Below are 19,453 nucleotides of genomic sequence, written 5' to 3' on the forward strand. Positions count from 1 at the left end.
CTCCAGTCAACTGTTAAATTATCCCTATAACATCCTTTTTAAATAATCATTTAGCCTGTTAAAATACCTTCTTTTTCATTAATTTATAGGAAATCACAGCTAGCGTGATTTATAAAGAAATCAAACCAATGTAATCATTATAAAGCACTTCTTAATTATAATAAGGTGCCTGGACTTAGAAAGTCAATAGAATGAGATTAGTGCCTTTCACTGCCTTATCTGACCTTGCACAATTAATTACTTATTCATGGTATGTATCTTTGACAGCCAAAGTGATGGAAGAAGTAGAAACAACCACAGTAATCAAGCAGTCGCATTTCAGGCATCTATTCCCCAAGCTTCCACATACCTGGGGTGAACATGGTGTAGACATCTGAGACGCAGTATGTTATAAGGGAAAAACAAAGCAAAACAAAGAAAACTAAATCAAGATTATAGTCCTAACTCTACTACTAAATATCAAGTTAGGAAATCATAGTGGAATAATATAGTTAGTGATATCTCTAAGTCAAAAAACAAATTTTTTTCTGTTTAATGAGGAAAATGAAAGTTTGACTAAACAAAGGCCTTCATATGCTAATGATTCTGTACATTTGTGGAATGGATAACACACAATCTAGAATAAAGGTCAAGTCCGAATACTCTATAATAAAGGAGTATTGACATAGAAGATCTAAACATTATTTTCATTTTTCTCACAAAAAATTGTAAGAATTCTATGTAACAAATTTACCTTGTTTTGATCGATGTGTTAATATTTACAATCATTCCCATTTTTCAAGCATGTTTCACAAAAATAAAATTCAGTCAGCTCAAACATACATTTTAGCCACATTCTTGACTATATTATATGTGCACTCATTCTTTTATTCTCTTTAAAATTAATTATAAAATTAAATGAGACGACCTCTTTTCATATCTCACTTTTTTATGGTTCTAATGGCACACATGACCAAGAAATATGACCACAAATTTTTTAAAGAATTTTTCAAAGTCAGAAGAAATAATGACTTTTCTCCTATAGCTTGTAATTATAAACACAAGTTCTATTGATTACCTCCCACCTACACATACAAAGCTATAGAAAACATTATTAACTTCTGGTCTAAAAGTTACTTATGCGGATGAGTAAAGATTTTATAACCAACAGAAAACAGACACCTTCTAACTGCTGAAAGTTGGTTGAGAGACTGTTAGAATTACAGTAGGTTACAGGAATCATCACTTAGAACAACGGTGTGAAAACCAAATAACTGGACCTGAAAACTGTTTTTCTTGACAACATATTTAATTAGCCCTAGAAAATATTTCCATATATTAGTATCTACAAAGAGAATACACAATTTTTCAAGCACACATATAGAGGTTGTTTACAGATAGCTCCAAAAGAGTACTCCCAATTTAATACAGCAGGCTACTTAGACTGTCCTATATCAGGCAAGTGGCCAAACTCTACATTGTTTAGTGCAGCAAAAACACAAGTCCATATTCAAGTAGAACTGAACTCTATAATCTGCAGTCTCTACTTCTGACTTCCTTTAACTATGAAAAGAGAAAAAAAAAAATGTGTTCTTCTCCATTACTTCAAATTCCTAATTAAGTTCATTAGGAAATGGTCTTTTTTTTTTCTTCTTTTTTTTCTTTTGGCTGCATTGGGTCTTCGTTGCTGCACGTGGCTTTCTCTAGTTGTGGCGAGCGGGGGCTACTCTTTGTTGAGGTGCGTGGGCTTCTCATTGCGGTGGCTTCTCTTGTGGCAGAGCACAGGCTCTAGGCACGCAGGCTTCAGTAGTTGTGGCACGCGGGCTCAGTAGTGGCTCACCAGCTCTAGAGCGCGGGCTTCAGTAGTTGTGGTGCACAGGCTTAGAAGCTCCGCGGCATGTGGGATCTTCCCAGACCAGGGCTGGAATCCGTGTCCCCTGCACTGGCAGGCGGATTCTTAAGCACTGCGCCACCAGGGAAGCCCAGGAAATGGTCTTTTGACAAAGAAAATATTTGTCCTAAATTCTAGACCAACCAGTAGCACTCCTAACTAGTGGTATCCTTAGGTAACTAGGAAAGAAACTGGGTCTCGTGATCCTCGTCATCATAGCTAAAGTGATTGTGAAGCGAAGTTAAGCATCCAGCCAACTAAGGTTTAATGCTTAGGTTGTGCCTCTGGGTGCTGTAAGGCTCAGACCCTGTCCTCAGAAGCTCTCAGTCTAGTGGGTGAAACAGGCTGAAGTTTTTCAATGGGGCTCTGGAGAAGGTGCTGTGTGGTTCAGAGATGAATGTGACCTTTCACATTCTTTAGGGGAGGCCAGAAAAGTCTTCCAAAAAAAGGCACAAGTCAAGTGTTAAAGAACCCATACTAATTCAGCACATTCGCAAGAGGGTTCAAATGCTCAGAGGGGAGGGGCGTCCCAACCAGAGCCCACGGCCGGTACAAGGGCAGAGAAGGAGAATGCCCAGGGACCTGCCAACCGTGCCAAAAAACGACAGCCCCAGCTGCGAAATGAAATCGGTGAGGCTGGCTGAAATCAGCCTCTGCAGAGTGCCATGTTCTAGGTTAGAAGTATGCACTCCATCCCAGGGAAAAAGCGAACTCTTATACAGGGTTTTCACCTCTTACAGCACGTGAAGGGTGATGTGAACACGAGGCAAGAAACCCAGCACAAAAGCCAACTGCCAGTGTGATGAGAGCCAGGGAGGATCTGAATCTGGGCGTATGGGAGTTCTAGGGTAGCTGTAGATTTTAAAACAAAGCAGCAGAACCAACAGGCTTGGTCTTATCTCTTAGTGTGGGGTGGGGAAGGGTGAGGGAGAGAGAGAGTGAGGATGGCCAAACAGGCTTCCACCCACTCCCTCTGAGACACTAAGGCTTAGATTCCCACAGCCCTTTCCATTTTCAGGGCCTCAGCTGTGTGGTTCTCCTCAGCAACACTCCCCAGGAGGCATCTCATTTTGTAAATAACCGATCTGTTTCTGTGTGGCAACTAATATCACAGTATTTTTGTTGACAGGAGGGAACCTAGGGCATGCAGATGTCTGTAAAAATGCTTGTGGTGGTGGTGATTGTGACGGGTGTGTGTGTGTGTGTGTGTGTGTGATTCTCTCTCTGCCTCCTTTGGAAAACTTTTTTAAAAATCTACTGGTCTTGGACTAGTCGCGTATCTTGTCTGATTCTAAATTTACTACATAATAAATGCATTAATAATACCTGCCACGCCTAGTTCATAGGGCTGCTGAGATGCGCAAAAAAGAGAATCTGTGAAACTACTCTGTGAACTTGAAAGGCCTATTATAAATATTAAATGTAAGGTATTATTATCAATATTGCTTCATTCATTCAGCGATAGTTTCACTGAAAGGTGACTAAACCCTTACAGAGCTCTCAGCAAAGAGCTTCAATAAGTAGAGTTCTTGGATTAAACACAAACATAACCCAAAAGTGCCCAATTCGTGACAAGGTGTTCGCCCCTTTGTTTTAAGATACCACGATGTGTTTTTTTATACAGTTCTTGAATTCCCTGAAACAGCATGGCAGGGAGCAGAGGGTGAAATCTCCATTACCTTTTAATATCTTTTAAAATATGCAGAAGCAATCACTAGCGCCGGCATGGATGCAGTCTTTGACGAAAAGCCTGTGTTTCTCTGGCATGCAGGAACCCAGAGCTCCTCACCCTGCTTCTAGAACTAGCTCTCTAGAATCCCTTAGTCAGCTCATTCTCTAAAGTTAGAGATGTATAAACTGCTAGGAAAAAAGGTCTTGGGGGGGTTTTCTAATTAGAAACCTGCTCAGTGTCATTTATTAACTAGGTAACAACAATCTTTTCAGCATTTCAAGACTCAAAGAATAATAAAAAAGGCAAGATTTGCTTCATAGAGCAAACACCAAAAGCACAAAGAGAAGGAAGTAATTTGAGTTAAATTTTTTAAAAGCTTAACCTTAAGAACTACGGCCAGCAATTTCACAGAATTACATAAGTTTAGGAAATGTTAGAAATTCGACAAAATGGGCTATGTTCAGTCGGGCAATATGCTAAAAACAATGTCTCAGAATTAGAACTGGTTTTTACAACCGTGGAAGGAAACCAAGCCTCCCAGAAGTGCTCGTGTTAAACCAAAAGATCTGCTGGCATCTTTAACCTGCGAATAAATGCTAGTGGAGGGAAGAAATATGAAAGCCATTCAAATGGTGTGGAGCACATAATCCATGGTATATAACCCTGTAAATCAAAGAACTAACCTTCTCATGCGATTCCATGTACGTCTGGAAAGAACCCAGTCTAAACCTCCACTCACAATACCTCACTAAATAGTTCTGAAACGTTTTGCTTTGTATGTATACAAGTACTTCCTAAAATATTTGTATCTAAGGCAGCTTCTGCACCCCAGAAACTGACTATAGGACTCCATTCTGGGCTATTATATAGGATGTTCAAGTTATGTAGCTGCCAGCAATTTCCTTTGGTAATGGTGGAAAGAAAACTTTGTTTCATTTCTCCTCCTCCAAAAGATGTTGTAAGATTTCTTTTTTAATTTTTTGATGTGGACTATTTTTAAAGTCTTTATTTAATGTGTTACACTATTGCTTCTGTTTTTGTGTTTTTGGTTTTTTGGACCCAAGGCACGTGGGATCTTAGCTCCCTGACCAGGGATCGAACCCGCACCCCTGCTTTGGAAGGCAAAGTCTTAACTACCGGACCGCTAGGGAATTCCCCAGATGTTGTAAGATTTAAATGAGGCAAGACATAATTAAACCATCAGCAAATGCCTCTCACAAAGCAGGCTCTTCCATGGTAGCTTGTAAAATTATCTCATACTGATTACAGGGAACGTGGTTGCCAAGGGCTTTATTATCTCCACATGGAGAAAGGTGAGGAGGGAGGAGCTTTCCTTTTTCTCTTTTTCATATAAACAGGATGGAGCAGAATTCCATGAAGACAACAGAACCTTCCCAATGATAAACTGGAAAGTGGTAACAAAACTCTCCCTAGAGTCAGGGACAGGCAGACAAGGGGCCACTAGACACCAGCAATTAGAATTCAGAGTTGGTCAGGGGAGAGGTACACATTCATTAGCCAAAAATATAACTGTAGCTCTCTTTTTGTTCTTCAGTTTCTCTAAGAAATGCATCCTGAAATACAGTGTGTGTATAGAACTCTTTATGTTTAGAGTGTGTTTTTAAAAGGAGTCTGTTTTGTTTATGCATGGAAATTTCAAACCAAACATCTACTGCTTTGGTCATAGTCAAAAGCAAGTACAGGAGGGTATGTAAGAGGCAAAGTGTCCTCTAGAATGTTACAAAGGCCAAAGAAAATTTATTGCAGTTGTTAGCAAACATTAAAATTTATCACAATATGGCTGGACGACCATGAATTATTACAGGATAACTTCCTCTAAGCAAAAGTCAGCTATTTTACTACTCAAGAGGGAGAGAAACGGCCTTTTGTAATTACAGGCTGGTAGACTGCAAAGATGTTAGAACTCGAAGGGGCCCGAGATAAAATCCAACCTTTCCCTTCTCTGAGATAAACAAGCAAAACCTCAGAGTGAGTTGCCTTAGTCATTCACGACAGACTCTCTAGATTAAAATAATTTATAAATATGAACAAGTTCAACCACACATAGCATGCTTGAAAGCCCTGACAAGTGACTGTCTGGCCCCTTGGTGGCAGGGATGTTAATACCATACTTTGTAAGGACCTACTGTAGAGCACAGAGAGCTCTACTCAATGCTTTTTACTGGCTTATATGGGAAAACAATCTTAAAAAGAGTGGATATATGTATATGTATAACTCCTTCACCTTGCTATACACCTGAAGCTAACACAGATTGTAAATCAACTATACTCCAAAAAAAATTTTGAAGTACAAATAAAAAAAAAATTTAAATATCATACTTGGTTTGCTCATTACAGATTACTGCCATGGAGCACTTTGTGAACTATATAGAGTACTACATACTGATAATAAAGATCATTTGATCCTCACAACACCCTTGAGATTTAGCCAGGATTATTTTCTCCATATTCTAGAGAAGGAAACTGAGACTCTTCTTAAGTCCACACAGTTGGTAAGGAAATGAGCTGGAACTTGAACTGAGATCCTCTGATATATAGCTTTATCTATCTACATCCATAGATACATAAATATCTGATATCTAGATAGATAGATAGATAGATAGAAAAGAGTTGTAATACTTCAAAAGAAACATTTATGTTTTCTCATGGGAAATATGCCACATGTGCATATACAATTAATGGTAAGACATCAATAGGAATGTTATAAAATCTTAGTCTCAAAAACATTAATTATCTGATTCCTAGATTAATGGCTAAATACTCAGAAACAAATGAAACTTTCTATTTTGCTTCCGTTGGAGTGAGGCAGAAAAACTAAATCCAAATGCACGAATGCTAATTTTCATTCTTGTCAAGTTGTAAATTTTAGCATTAAGCAAACCATTACATTAGACGTAAGTAGAAATCGCTATCAGAACATCATAATGTATAATTTTTCAATTAATTTTTCCCATCCTCAAATTATCATATTAACAGTGATAATCAAAAAAAAGTGTAATAAGCAGACTGATTCCAAAATCAAAATACAAGTCTCCAAATCCCATTACACAAATATTAAGTCTGAAAGAGAAGAAATGCAAGTAAATTTATATATACATAAATGTGTGTGTCCATACATATAGACACATACATACACAATACTTACATATATAATATATTTTATATATGTTTACTTGTATTTTCATTTATAAGTATATAATATACTGCCATAGTGTCTCCTACGTATCAGGGGTGGTCACATTCCATCATTTAATTCTTCTAAAAACCCTCTGAGGTAACCATTAGCTTGATAAATGAAGAAAGAAAAACTCTAAACGTTTTAAAGATCTATCCTAAAGTCTCAAAACTAGTTTTAAGACTTAATCCAGATCAATCTCTGTCCAAAGCCCATCTTTGTAATTTCATAGAAGACACTCCATATTTATGAAATTAAAACATAAAAAAAATATGTACTTCACATCCATTAGAACAGTTAATTTTTTTTAAAAGAGCAGAAAATAACAAGAGTTGGAGTGAATGTGGAGAAACTGGAACCCTTGTGCATTGTTGGTGCGGATATAAAATGATGCAGCCGCTATGAAAAACAGTATGGCAACTTCTCAAAAAATAAGGTTTGATCATAAGATTACCATATGATCCAGCAATTCCACTGCTGAGTACACAACAGAATTGAAAGTTGAGTCTCTTATGTTCATAGCAGCATTATTCACAATAGACAAAAAGTAGATGCAATACAAATGTCCATCAAGAGATGAATGGATAAACAAAACGTGGTATACATTTACAATGGAATATTATTCAGCCATAAAAAGAATAAAAATTCTGATACATGCTAAAAAAGTGCATTTAGGTACATTCACTGAAATTAAAACACACAACATGATAGTCTAGCTTTCCCTGGTTTCATACTTCTAGAGACCTGAATTTCTCCTATAAGGGCCCCAAAATGTATGAAAAAGAGACTATCCAAGTATCTGTAACTATGACTTAATAGAAGTAACAAAGCAGAAAGTTAGAAACAGTGGGCAGGGAATTTTATGGCCTCAAGGTCTCCACTTGGAAAGTCCTAATTTTTGAATAGCTGAACAACTAAATTCTTAAGACAGGTAAATTCACTTTATAGAGATAGGCTTTTTAAACCAGTTTTAGCATTGCAATAATAACTACTGGCCTAAATTTTTTTTAAGTCAAACACAGGATATTTTATGCCATGTTGCAGTTATGTAATGGAGACTTATGTAATATTTAGATTGAAGAATTGCTCACTGTTCATTGTCTAGCTACTAAATTAATTGCTATTCTCATCTGGAAGAACCAAAACAAAATCAGTTTGTTGTGCTAGGTCCTCTGTGAGCAGATATTTACCCATAAGAACAAAAAAAGATCATAAAGTCCTAATCATCATTATTACTGTAGATTTATGCCCAAGTGAGACTAGCTTTTTGTTGCTTATTATAACCATAAAGCACCTATCTCTATAAATAATTTAGCAGTCAATGGACAATAACTTTAGAGAAGTGTTTTAAAAACTGTAATTGTGAAAACCATGTTTCAAGTCAATTTATTTGGTTCAATCAGCCATTTTTGAATGGAATGGAATGGAGTGGAATAGAATTGAATGGAACAGGAAGAGAAGGGAAGAGGAGTAGAGGACACTGCAATAGCAAGTAATCTTTTCAAGAAACTTGTTTCTGAGGGCCTACTGTAGAGCACAGGGAACTCTGCTCAATATTCTGTAATAACCTAAATGGGAAAAGAATTTGAAAAAGAATAGATATATGTATAACTGAATCACTTCACTGTACACTGAAACTAACACAACATTGTTAATCAACTATGCTCCAATATAAAATAAAAAAAATTTTTAAACTCTGAAAAAAAAAAAGAAACTTGTTTCTGGGGTGTGTGTTTGTGTGTATGTACATGCTGGATTACAATGTGAAATGTACAGTATTCCATACTGAGAGTTGCAATATAAAGTGTCTGAGGACTTCCCTGGTGGCACAGTGGTTAGGAATCCGCCTACTAATTCAGAGGACAGGGGTTCGAGCCCTGGTCCAGGAAGATCCCACATGCCATGGAGCAACTAAGCCCGTGCGCCACAACTACTGAGCCTGCTCTCTAGAGCCCACGTGCCATAACTACTGCAGCCCACGTGCCTACAGCCCATGCTCCGCAACAAGAGAAGCCCCGCACCACAACGAAGAGTAGCCCCCGCTCACCGCAATTGGAGAAAGCCCGCGCACAGCAACGAAGACCTAACACAGCCAAAAATAAATAAATAAATAAATTTATTTTTTTAAAGAAGTGTTTGAAAGTCACTATTCTAGAGGGCTATACATGTATATAGGTTAGGGTTAAGGGAACCGAAGTATTTTAAAAAAACAAATAAATATAAAGAGAGGAGAGGAGGAGAGGGGGAGGGGGAGGGAGGAGAGGAAGCAAGGACGGGAAGGAGGGAAGAAAGGAATGGAAGGAGGGAGGGAGGAAGGAATACTGTGCTCAAGAGGAGAAAACTGAGACTACTAAGGGACCTTCTTTTTGCTCTATAATTACTTTTGAAGTCCAGTTTTACTTTGAAATAAAAACTATCCTTTTATTAACTGCCCCATCAAATTTTTATATAGCCAATTACAATGAAACTGGAAGATGCCCTTTTAAATATATCTTCCTCCTTTTCACCTTCACTCTAGTTAACCTCTACCTTTACTCCAGTACCTATCCATCAAATGGTAACTTTCATTAGTTAATATGTTTGCATGTAACTCTACATTCACAACCTATTATCTGGTATATGGAAGATGCTCAGCATCTGCAGGGGAAACACCTGCCAAGTTGCCTGAGAAACAATCATTAGATTTCTGCTCCGGAAGGTTTTAGTCTTTTTTGTATCCTGTTAAAATGCAAAAACCTGAGAAGGGAACACACTAAGATCCTGATTCTCAGTTTAAAACTGGAGAGGGGTTGGTGCTGCAGATCTGGGGAAAGCACCTTTTACATTACCAACGCCTGGGAAGGATGTGAGGAAAGGGGTGCATCAAATCTTCCGATGGCGCAGACTGGGGAGGAATAACTAATTTGACAGACAAAAATCTAGATTTTAAATAATCTCTACAGGACAAACATCAACACAATTAAACTTCAAACAAACATACAGTTCTGCATTTAAATTCAGAAAAATTCAACTGCTTCAGTATGTGATAGACTTGAATTCAACTTCATATAATTATAGTGACCATTCAGCCCTGTGTGCCCAGGACAATTCTGGTTTATGCCTGTTACCTGTGCCTAATTATTAATTGTGTCCTTTTTCACTCTCAAAAGTGTCCTGGTTTAGATGATAAAGTATATGCTCACCCCAAATATAATAAATGAATACCGTGATGTGGCAGCTGGAAAACTGATGGAGCCATTTTAGACTTACTCATGGAAGAATGGAGCCCCAACCAGAGAAGCAGGGACACACCCAGAATATTAGGCTCAATTATAGACACCTTGAGACTTCCCTGGCAGTCCAGTTGTTAAGACTCAGCGCTTCCAATGCAGGGGAGCAGGTTTGATCCCTGGTTGGGGAACGAAGATCCCACATGCCGTGTGGCCAAACAAAAAAAAAAAATTATAGATGTCTAGAATATTGGGCTCAATTACAGCTGCCACATTTTAAGTGGCATCCTGACAAAATAGCCTGTATCCAAAGTTGGGCAAATGGGAAAGCAGGCATAATATAGAAATCATGTTGTTTGAAGAACAATGGTTGGAACTGGAAAACACTGCCCAACACAGGAAAGAAACAGTAGGCGTAATCTTACTTTATAAAGCTGAAGGTCTACATGTAAAAAGGGGAAGACATTTTTTTCTATACTAATTCACTGTCAATTAGTTCAATGTAAGGAAAATCTTGCCAGCAATTGGAAATGTCCAAAAAATACAAATTAATCACAGACAGGTGAACTTTTACAATAGTGTTCAGGCAGAGGCAGATGAGAAATGCTGTAGAAGGGATCTTGCATTGGGAAGACGGCACCTTCCAAATACTACTTACTACCTTCTGTTTTATGACGGGAATTGTGGCACAGATGATTGGCATGAAAGGGTAGAGTTCATGTCTAGTATTTACTGATAAAAAGCTCAGACGGCTCACCTGCCCCAGCTGTGTTTATCACATTGTGGATGGGTCTGGAATCTCACTATTACAAGGACCAGAAAATTGCAGACTTGGATCTTATAAGCCTTCTACTATTAAATATCTGTCAGTACTAGGTTAAAATACTCAAAGTTAAAGCACTACATAAACATCCATTATTATTACTTCCAACTTTACATTCCAGATGAGCAAATACAGTTGTGTTTATCATATATTGGAGTTTCAGAAGCATGATGCTTGTTGTGATATTCTGTCACTTAAGTTTTTTAATTTCATAAGATACTCCCAGATGAAAAGAAGATGAACAGAAAACTAAAGTTTAAAGAATGATAACCAAGAAATACCCTCTCCCCACAAAACACACACACACACACACACACACACACACACACACACACACACACACACACACACACACACACTCTCTAATAGCAGCTAACACTGAATGGTCAAGCACTATGTACCAAGCACTATGATAAGAGCTCCACGTGGATTCTTTAATCTTCACAGAAAAATAAGAGGCAGGTCCTACTATCATTCCCATTTTACAGATGGTGAAACTGGAGGTTGAAGGTTAGGTTCTGCCCAAGGTCACAGAGTTAACCAAGTGGCGGAGCTGGGATTCAAACACACACCACTAACTTCAAAGTCTGTGCTTTTATACACTGAAGGTGGAAAGGACACACATAACCCAGCTATGTTGCACGTTTGGCAGTAAGGGCAGTAGATATTGAAGAAGTGGGAAGTGGCAGAAAGTAGGCTGGACATGAGCCTGCTTTTCAGAAGAAGGAAACTGAAAGACGGGGTGACAGAGAAGCTGCTGCAGAAAACAGGGCAGGGGAAATCAAAGCATGAGGAGGCATTTTCTTCTCCCTGTATTTTTTGTCGTCTCCTTCCACTTTTCCTCTTCCCTCCACAGCTGTAAATTTTTTTGTTGTCCTCTTCCTTCACTTCCTAGGTTCTCTCTCATTCCATCTCTCTTTTCAGTTTTGTCTAGTTCTTTCTTTTCTCCTAATCATTTTCTTCCTTTCATTTTACTCTTTCCCCAATGTTTCCTTTATCTCTTCTCTGAATTTTCTCTTTACTTTTCTTTTTTTCTTTTTTTTCTTTCTCTTCCTTACATGATTACAAAGTTGTGCTTAAGAGGTATTATGATTTTCCTTGGATAAGATTATACCGTTTGTATTTCAAATAAAATACAGATGAATTGGACATTTTCTTATCAAAACTCAACTTAAAATTAACTTGCAAAAGCAAATCATGTATCTAACAAGGGCCTGGATCCAGAATAGAGAAAGTATTTTTACAACGCAATAAAGGAACACATACAACCCAACAGATATGAACAGACACTTCACCAAAGAAAGATACATGGAGGGCCAGTAAGCACAAGAAAAGGTGCTCAGCATCACTGGTCATTAAGGAAATGCAACTTAAAACCACAGTCACATGCCACTACACACCCCCTAGAAAGGCTAAAATAAAAAAGAATGACAACATCACGGTGGTGAAGGTGTGGAGCAACTGGAAGCCTCGCACATGGTACATACATACATGTATACACACCCTCATTCATGGTACGAAGCAAATGGTTCGGCAACTGGAGAGAACGTTTTGGTAACTTCTTGAAAAGTTAAACATATACTGAATATATGATTCAGCAATCCCCATTCCTAGGTATTTACTCAAGAGAATTAAAACACATATCCACACAAAGCCTCGTACACAAATGTTCATATCAACGTTATTCATAGTAGCCACAAAAACAGGGAAACAACCCACCTCCAGATGTGGTGGTATATCTATACAACGGAATGCTACTGAGCCGAAAAAGAGGACTGAACTACTGATACACACAAGAGCATGAATAAATCTCAAAAACATATACTAAGGGAAAGAAGCCAGACACAAAAAACTACACACCATGTGATGCCACTTATATAAAATTCTAGAAAAGTCAAACCTAGAGCATCCACAAGAAAGTCAGTGGTTCACCTGGCACTGGGCTGGGGACAAGGATTGACTGCAAAGGGGCAAGAAGAATTTTTTTTGCGGGGAGGGCGGGACGGTGATAGAAGTATGATGCACAACTGTTACCAAAACTCATTGAACTGAGCACTTAAAATGGGTGAATGTGATTGTATGTAAGTTATTGTGCAACAAAACATCAATAGATTTGTAGACAGCCCTCAACTGCTTACTTTTCTATGGATCAGTGGTGTCCCATAAATATTCTTAAGATAAAAGATAAACCTTGGACTTCCCTGGGGGCGCAGTGGTTAAGTATCCACCTGCCAATGCAGGGGACACGGGTTCCATCCCTGGTCCGGGAAGATCCCGCATGCCGCAGAGCAACTAAGCCTGCGAGCCACAAATACTGAGCCCGCATACCACAACTACTGAAGCCCGCCCGCCCTAGGGCCCATGTGCCACACCTACTGAACCCATGTGCCACAACTACTGAAACCCATGCACCTAGAGCCCATGCTCCACAACGAGAAGCCACCACAATGAGGAGCCCGTGCACCACAACCAAGAGTAGCCCCTGCTCACCACAACTAGAGAAAGCCGCACGCAGCAATGAAGACCCAACGCAGCCAGAAAAACAAATTAATTAATTAATTAAAAATAATTTTTTTAAAAAAAGATAAACTTTGAGGACATAATAAGGACTTGTTTTTGTTGTTTGCGTTGTGGTTTGCTTGGTCTGGGAGGAAGAGTCAAATGGGGTGACTTGTCGGCTACATAACAGGCTCTAGCTGCCTGCTCTGCACCTGTAGGCTCTCACACATACTTGGCAGTTGACTGCTAAGGCACACCCAAGGGTGCACCTGGGAGATCTGGTTAAACCTAGTGAGATACATTTTCCTAAACATGCCACACAATGAAATTGAGGCTTATTCCAAACTTTAATTTTAATTTGGAGGAAAGAAGAGCCTGGAATACCTTGTCCCACCTGAAAATGAGTGACACAGACTGAGTCACATCAAAAGGACTTGAAGAGGGATGAGGCTTGTTGCGAAGTTCTCAAATACTAGCAAAACTGAAAGAATGAGGACTTCAAACAAGCCTCATCCTTGAACAAGAATGAGGCTACCTGTGCATAAAGATTAATGACTAAATTGGATTAAAGCACATCAAATACGTTAAAGTCCATGAGTTCATAGTTATAAGAAAAATACTTATTAGTACTCTTTGGAGGTCAGGGTACCAACTCATTACTCTAAATACGACGGAGTAAAGGAAACTAAGCATTAAAAGAGAAAGACAAGAAAAGAGGAAGGTAAGACAGCACATACGCAGCGTATACACAGAAGCATGTCTGTGCTGCCCTGCAAAGTGGAAGGAGCAAGATGCACCGCGCTGCATAATGTGATCTCAGGGCTGTAAAAACAAACACATCTACACCATGCTTGACAAAAACTCCAGGACGATAAACTATTAACCTTGAGGAATGGAGATGGGCATTGCAGAGGAGGGAAAATTATTTTCATTTTGTGCTTTTTATTAATTTTATAAAAATTTTAAGCCAATCATTTTTTTAAACAAAAATTTTTCATTTTCCAAGAAAAAGATCTAACTTACTGTGGACTACTTAATTGGCCACTTCATTTAGTCCACACACGTTCTTTTCCATGGAACTCTGTGATTGAGTGGCACCCAGTTATTCGTCCATGAAGAAAAGGTGAGACAGGAAACTCTGCCAGGCTGAGGAGGGGAAGGCTCCTGGTGAGGGAGGAAGCTGGAGGCGTGCACACCCAGCTCCGAGGCCAGCGGCACCTGCAGCCAGGGCAACGCCTTCTCAGCCTGGGAGGGTCCAGTTCAACTGCAATGTACCCTTTTTAATCTCCAGTTAAGGAGCTGAACAGGAGTGGTGAAGGATACAATTAGAAAAGTTCTCAAATGCTAGCAGAACTGAAAGAATGAGGACTTCACAACAATAACAGTGACTTTGTAAGTGCCAGTAATTCTTACCCCTTCTGTCAACGAGATGAGGATCTCTACATTAGCCAGTGTTATATCTGTAACTATATGGTCCTTCCTATGTGCACATCAGTTGACAATGACAGCTTGGAATAGAAGATCTTAAAGAGTAAGAGGAAGGCTGAAGAGGACTGATATTTTTAAGGTATCATAAAATTGAGAAGATTCTTTTTTTAATACTTTATTTTATTTCATTTCATTTCATTTGGCCATTCCGTGAGGCATGCGGGATCTTAGTTCCCCAGCCAGGGATTGAACCCGTGCCCCCGGCAGTGGAAGGGTGAAGTCTTAACCACTGGACCACCAGGGAATTCCCCAAAATTGAGAAGATCCTTAACCTAGGAACCAAGAACACACAGTTGGATGGGATTCACGGAGGTTCACAAATCCCACAAAGGTGTAAGATAAATTGTGTATGTGTGCGTGTGTGTGTGTGTGTGTGTGTACATTTTCTATGGGAGGGCCTATAGCTTTTATCAGATTCTAAGAGGGATCTAGGCCCCTCAAAACCCATAGTGACCATTACTGTAAGGTAATGCACCATTATAAATTATCTTAGGCTCTCAAGCTGGTAACTGTACAAACATAGTGAGCCGTAGGCAGGCATGAGCTAAGCTCTGCTTTGTTAATCAACAGGAGAAAAAGTATATAAGGAAGGAGAGGATTGTTACAAGATGCTTTTCAGAGAGACTAGACAGAAGAAAAGTCAGTCCTAAATGTGTGCCCAGGCAGGGAAGGACTCCTGCAGCAGGTTGGCAAGAAGCCAACGGCATGCCCAGCACCAATGTGAATAAGCACGCTGGAATGATGCGGAAAGACAGATAAAGAAGGATGGCCTAGCAACATCACTTCTGTGTATTTACCCAGGAGAAATGAGCTCTTTTTCCACCAAAAGACATATAAAGAATGTTCACAGCAGTATTATTCACCATAGCCTCAAACTGGAAACAATCCAAATGTCCATCAATTGGAGATAGATAAATTGTGGCATGTTCATAGAATAGAATCCTAAAAAGTAATGAAAAAGAATGAACTGCTGCAACGTGCAACAACAAAAATGAATTAATTACACAGACATAATGTTGACCAGAAGAAACCAGCCACATGAGGATGTACTTTTCACTCCTAGGTCTATACTCAAGAGAATTGAAAACGTGTGTCCCACACAAAAAACTGTACATGAATGTTTATAGCAACATTATTCATAACAGCCTAAAATTGGAAGCAACCCAAATTTCCATCAACTGAGGATAGATAAACAAAATATTGTATATTCCCACAATTGGGATATTATTCAGGAGTAAAAAGGAATGGTTTTCTGATTCATGATACAACATGAATAAACCTTGAAAATATTATACTAAGTGAAAGAAGCCAGTCACAAAAGGCCACATGTTCTATGTTTCCATTTATATGAAATGTCCAGAATACACAAGTCCATAGGGACAGGAAATAGATTTGTGGTTGCCAGGGGTAGAAGTGGGGGAGATGGGGGAGTGACTACTAATACTTACATCTTTTGGGGATGTTGAAAAGTTCTGGAATTAGAGAGTGGTGATAGTTGCACAAATTTGTAAATATACTAAATAACACTGAATTGTGCACTTTAAAATGTAAATTTTTATGGTATATACATTATATCTCAATTTGAAAACTTAATTAAAAAATACTGTGGGGCTTCCCTGGTGGCGCAGTGGTTGAGAGTCTGCCTGCCGATGCAGGGGACACGGGTTCGTGCCCCGGTCCGGGAAGAGCTCACATGCTGCAGAGCGGCTGGGCCCATGAGCCATGGCTGCTGAGCCTGCGCGTCAGGAGCCTGTGCCCCGCAAGAGGAGAGGCCACGACAGTGAGAGGCCCGCGTACCACAAAAAAAAAAAAAAAAGAAAGAAAGAAAAGAAAAAATATGAAAAGCAGCAAGGGAAAAACGACAAATAACACACAAGGGAATCCCCATAAGGTTAACAGCTAATCTTTCAGCAGGAACTCTGCAACCCAGAAGGGAGTGGCAGGACATATTTAAAGTGATGGAGGAGAAAAACCTACAACCAAGATCACTCTACCCAGCAAGGATCTCATTCAGATTTGATGGAGAAATTAAAACCTTTACAGACAATCAAACGCTAAGAGAATTCAGCACCACCAAACCAGCATTACAACAAATGCTAAAGGAATTTCTCTAGGCAGGAAACACAAGAGAAGGAAAAGACCTCCAATAACAAACCCAAAACAATTAAGAAAATGGTCATAGGAACATACATATAGATAATTACCTTAAATGTAAATGGATTAAATGCTCCCACCAAAAGACATAGACTGGCTGAATGTATACAAAAACAAGACCCGTATATACACTGTCTAAAAGAGACCCACTTCAAACTTAGGGACACATACAGACTGAAAGTGAGGGGATGGAAAAATATATTCCATGCAAATGGAAATCAAAAGAAAGCTGGAGAAGCAATTCTCGTATCAGACAAAATAGATGTAAAAACAAAGACTATTACAAGAGACAAAGAAGGAGACTACATAATGATCAAGGGATCAATCCAAGAAGAAGACGATATAACAACTGTAAATATTTAGGCACCCAACATAGGAGCACCTCAATACATAAGGCAAATACTAACAGCCATAAAAGGGGAAATCGACAGTAACACAGTCATAGTAGGGAACTTTTAACACCCCACTTTCACCAATGGACAGAACATACAAAATGAAAATAAATAAGGAAACACAAGCTTTAAATGATACATTAAACAAGATGGACTTAATTGATATTTATAAGACATTCCATCCAAAAACAACAGAATACACATTCCTATCAAGTGTTCATGGAACATTCTCCAGGAAAGATCATATCTTGGGTCACAAATCAAGCCTTGGTAAATTTAAGAAAATTGAAATCGTATCAATTATTTTTTCCGACCACAACGCTATGAGACTAGATATCAATTACAGGAAAAAAACTGTAAAAAATACAAACACTTGGAGGCTAAAAAGTACACTACTTAATAACCAAGAGATCACTGAAGATATCAAAGAGGAAATCAAAAAATACTTAGAAACAAATGACAGTGAAAACACGATGACCCAAAACCTATGGGATGCAGCAAAGGCAGTTCTAAGAAGGCAGTTCATAGCAATACAATCCTACCTGAAGAAACAAGAAGCATCTCAAATAAACAACCTAATTTTACACCTAAAGCAATTAGAGAGAGAAGAACCAAAAAAAACCCAAAGTTAGCAGAAGGAAAGAAATCATAAAGATCAGATCAGAAATAAATGAAAAAGAAATGAAGGAAACAATAGCAAAGATCAATAAAACTAAAAGCTGGTTCTTTGAGAAGATAAACAAAAATGATTAACCATTAGTCAGACTCATCAAGGAAAAAAGGGCGAAGACTCAAATTAGAAATGAAGAAGGAGAAGTAACAACTGACACTGCAGAAATACAAAGGATCATGAGCGATTACTACAAGCAACTCTATGCCAATAAAATGGACAACCGGGAAGAAATGGACAAATACTTAGAAATGCACAATCTTCCAAGACTGAACCAGGAAGAAATAGAAAATATGAACAGACCAATCACAAGCACTGAAATGGAAACTGTGATTAAAAATCTTCCAACAAGAGCCCAGGACCAAATGGCTTCACAGGCGAATTCTATCAAACATTTAGAGAAGAGCTAACACCTATCCTTCTCAAACTCTTCCAAAATATAGCAGAGGGAAGAACACTCCCAAACTCATTCTACAAGGCCACCATCACCTTGATACCAAAACCAGACAAGGATGTCACAAAGAAAGAAAACTACAGGCCAATATCACTGATGAACATAGATGCAAAAATCCTCAACAAAATACTAGCAAACAGAATCCAACAGCACATTAAAAGGATCACACGCCATGATCAAGTGGGGTTTATTCTAGGAATGCAAGGATTCTTCAATATACGCAAATCAATCAATGTGATACACCATATTAACAAACTGAAGGAGAAAAACAATGTGATCATCTCAATAGATGCAGAGAAAGCTTTCAACAAAATTCAACACCCATTTATGATAAAAACCCTGCAGAAAGTAAGCACAGAGGGAACTTTCCTCGACATAATAAAGGCCATATATGACAAACCCACAGCCAACATCATCCTCAATGATGAAAAACTGAAACCATTTCCACTAAGATCAGGAACAAGACAAGGTTGCCCACTCTCACCACTCTCATTCAACATAGTTTTGGAAGTTTTAGCCACAGCAATCAGAGAAGAAAAAGAAATAAAAGGAGTCCAAATCAGAAAAGAAGAAGTAAAGCTGTCAGTGTTTGCAGATGACATGATCCTATACATAGAGAATCCTAAAGATGCTACCAGAAAACTACTAGAGCTAATCAATGAATTTGGTAAAGTAGCAGGATACAAAATTAATGTACAGAAATCTCTTGCATTCCTATACACTAATGATGAAAAATCTGAAAGTGAAATTAAGAAAACACTCCCATTTACCACTGAAACGAAAAGAATAAAATATCTAGAAATAAACCTACCTAAGGAGACAAAAGACCTGTATGCAGAAAATTATAAGATACTGATGAAAGAAATTAAAGGTGATACAAAGACATGGAGAGATATACCATGTTCTTGGAATGGAAGAATCAACGTTGTGAAAATGACTCCACTACCCAAAGCAATCAACAGATTCAATGCAATCACGATCAAACTGCCACTGGCATTTTTCACAGAACTAGAACAAAAAATTTCA

At 38.6% G+C, this 19,453-nt stretch overlaps 1 protein-coding gene across 4 annotated transcripts in view; it reads right to left on the reverse strand.

The window, feature by feature from the left end:
* ITPR2 (inositol 1,4,5-trisphosphate receptor type 2) overlaps positions 1-19,453 on the reverse strand; it is a gene marked incomplete at its 5' end in the record, with an annotated part of 524,405 nt that overhangs the window by 420,878 nt on the left and 84,074 nt on the right. The gene's annotated exons all lie outside the window — the stretch shown is intronic.

Source organism: Grampus griseus (assembly GCF_964374135.1).
Source record: "Grampus griseus genome assembly, chromosome: 11".
In the NCBI taxonomy this organism is placed as follows: domain Eukaryota; kingdom Metazoa; phylum Chordata; class Mammalia; order Artiodactyla; family Delphinidae; genus Grampus; species Grampus griseus.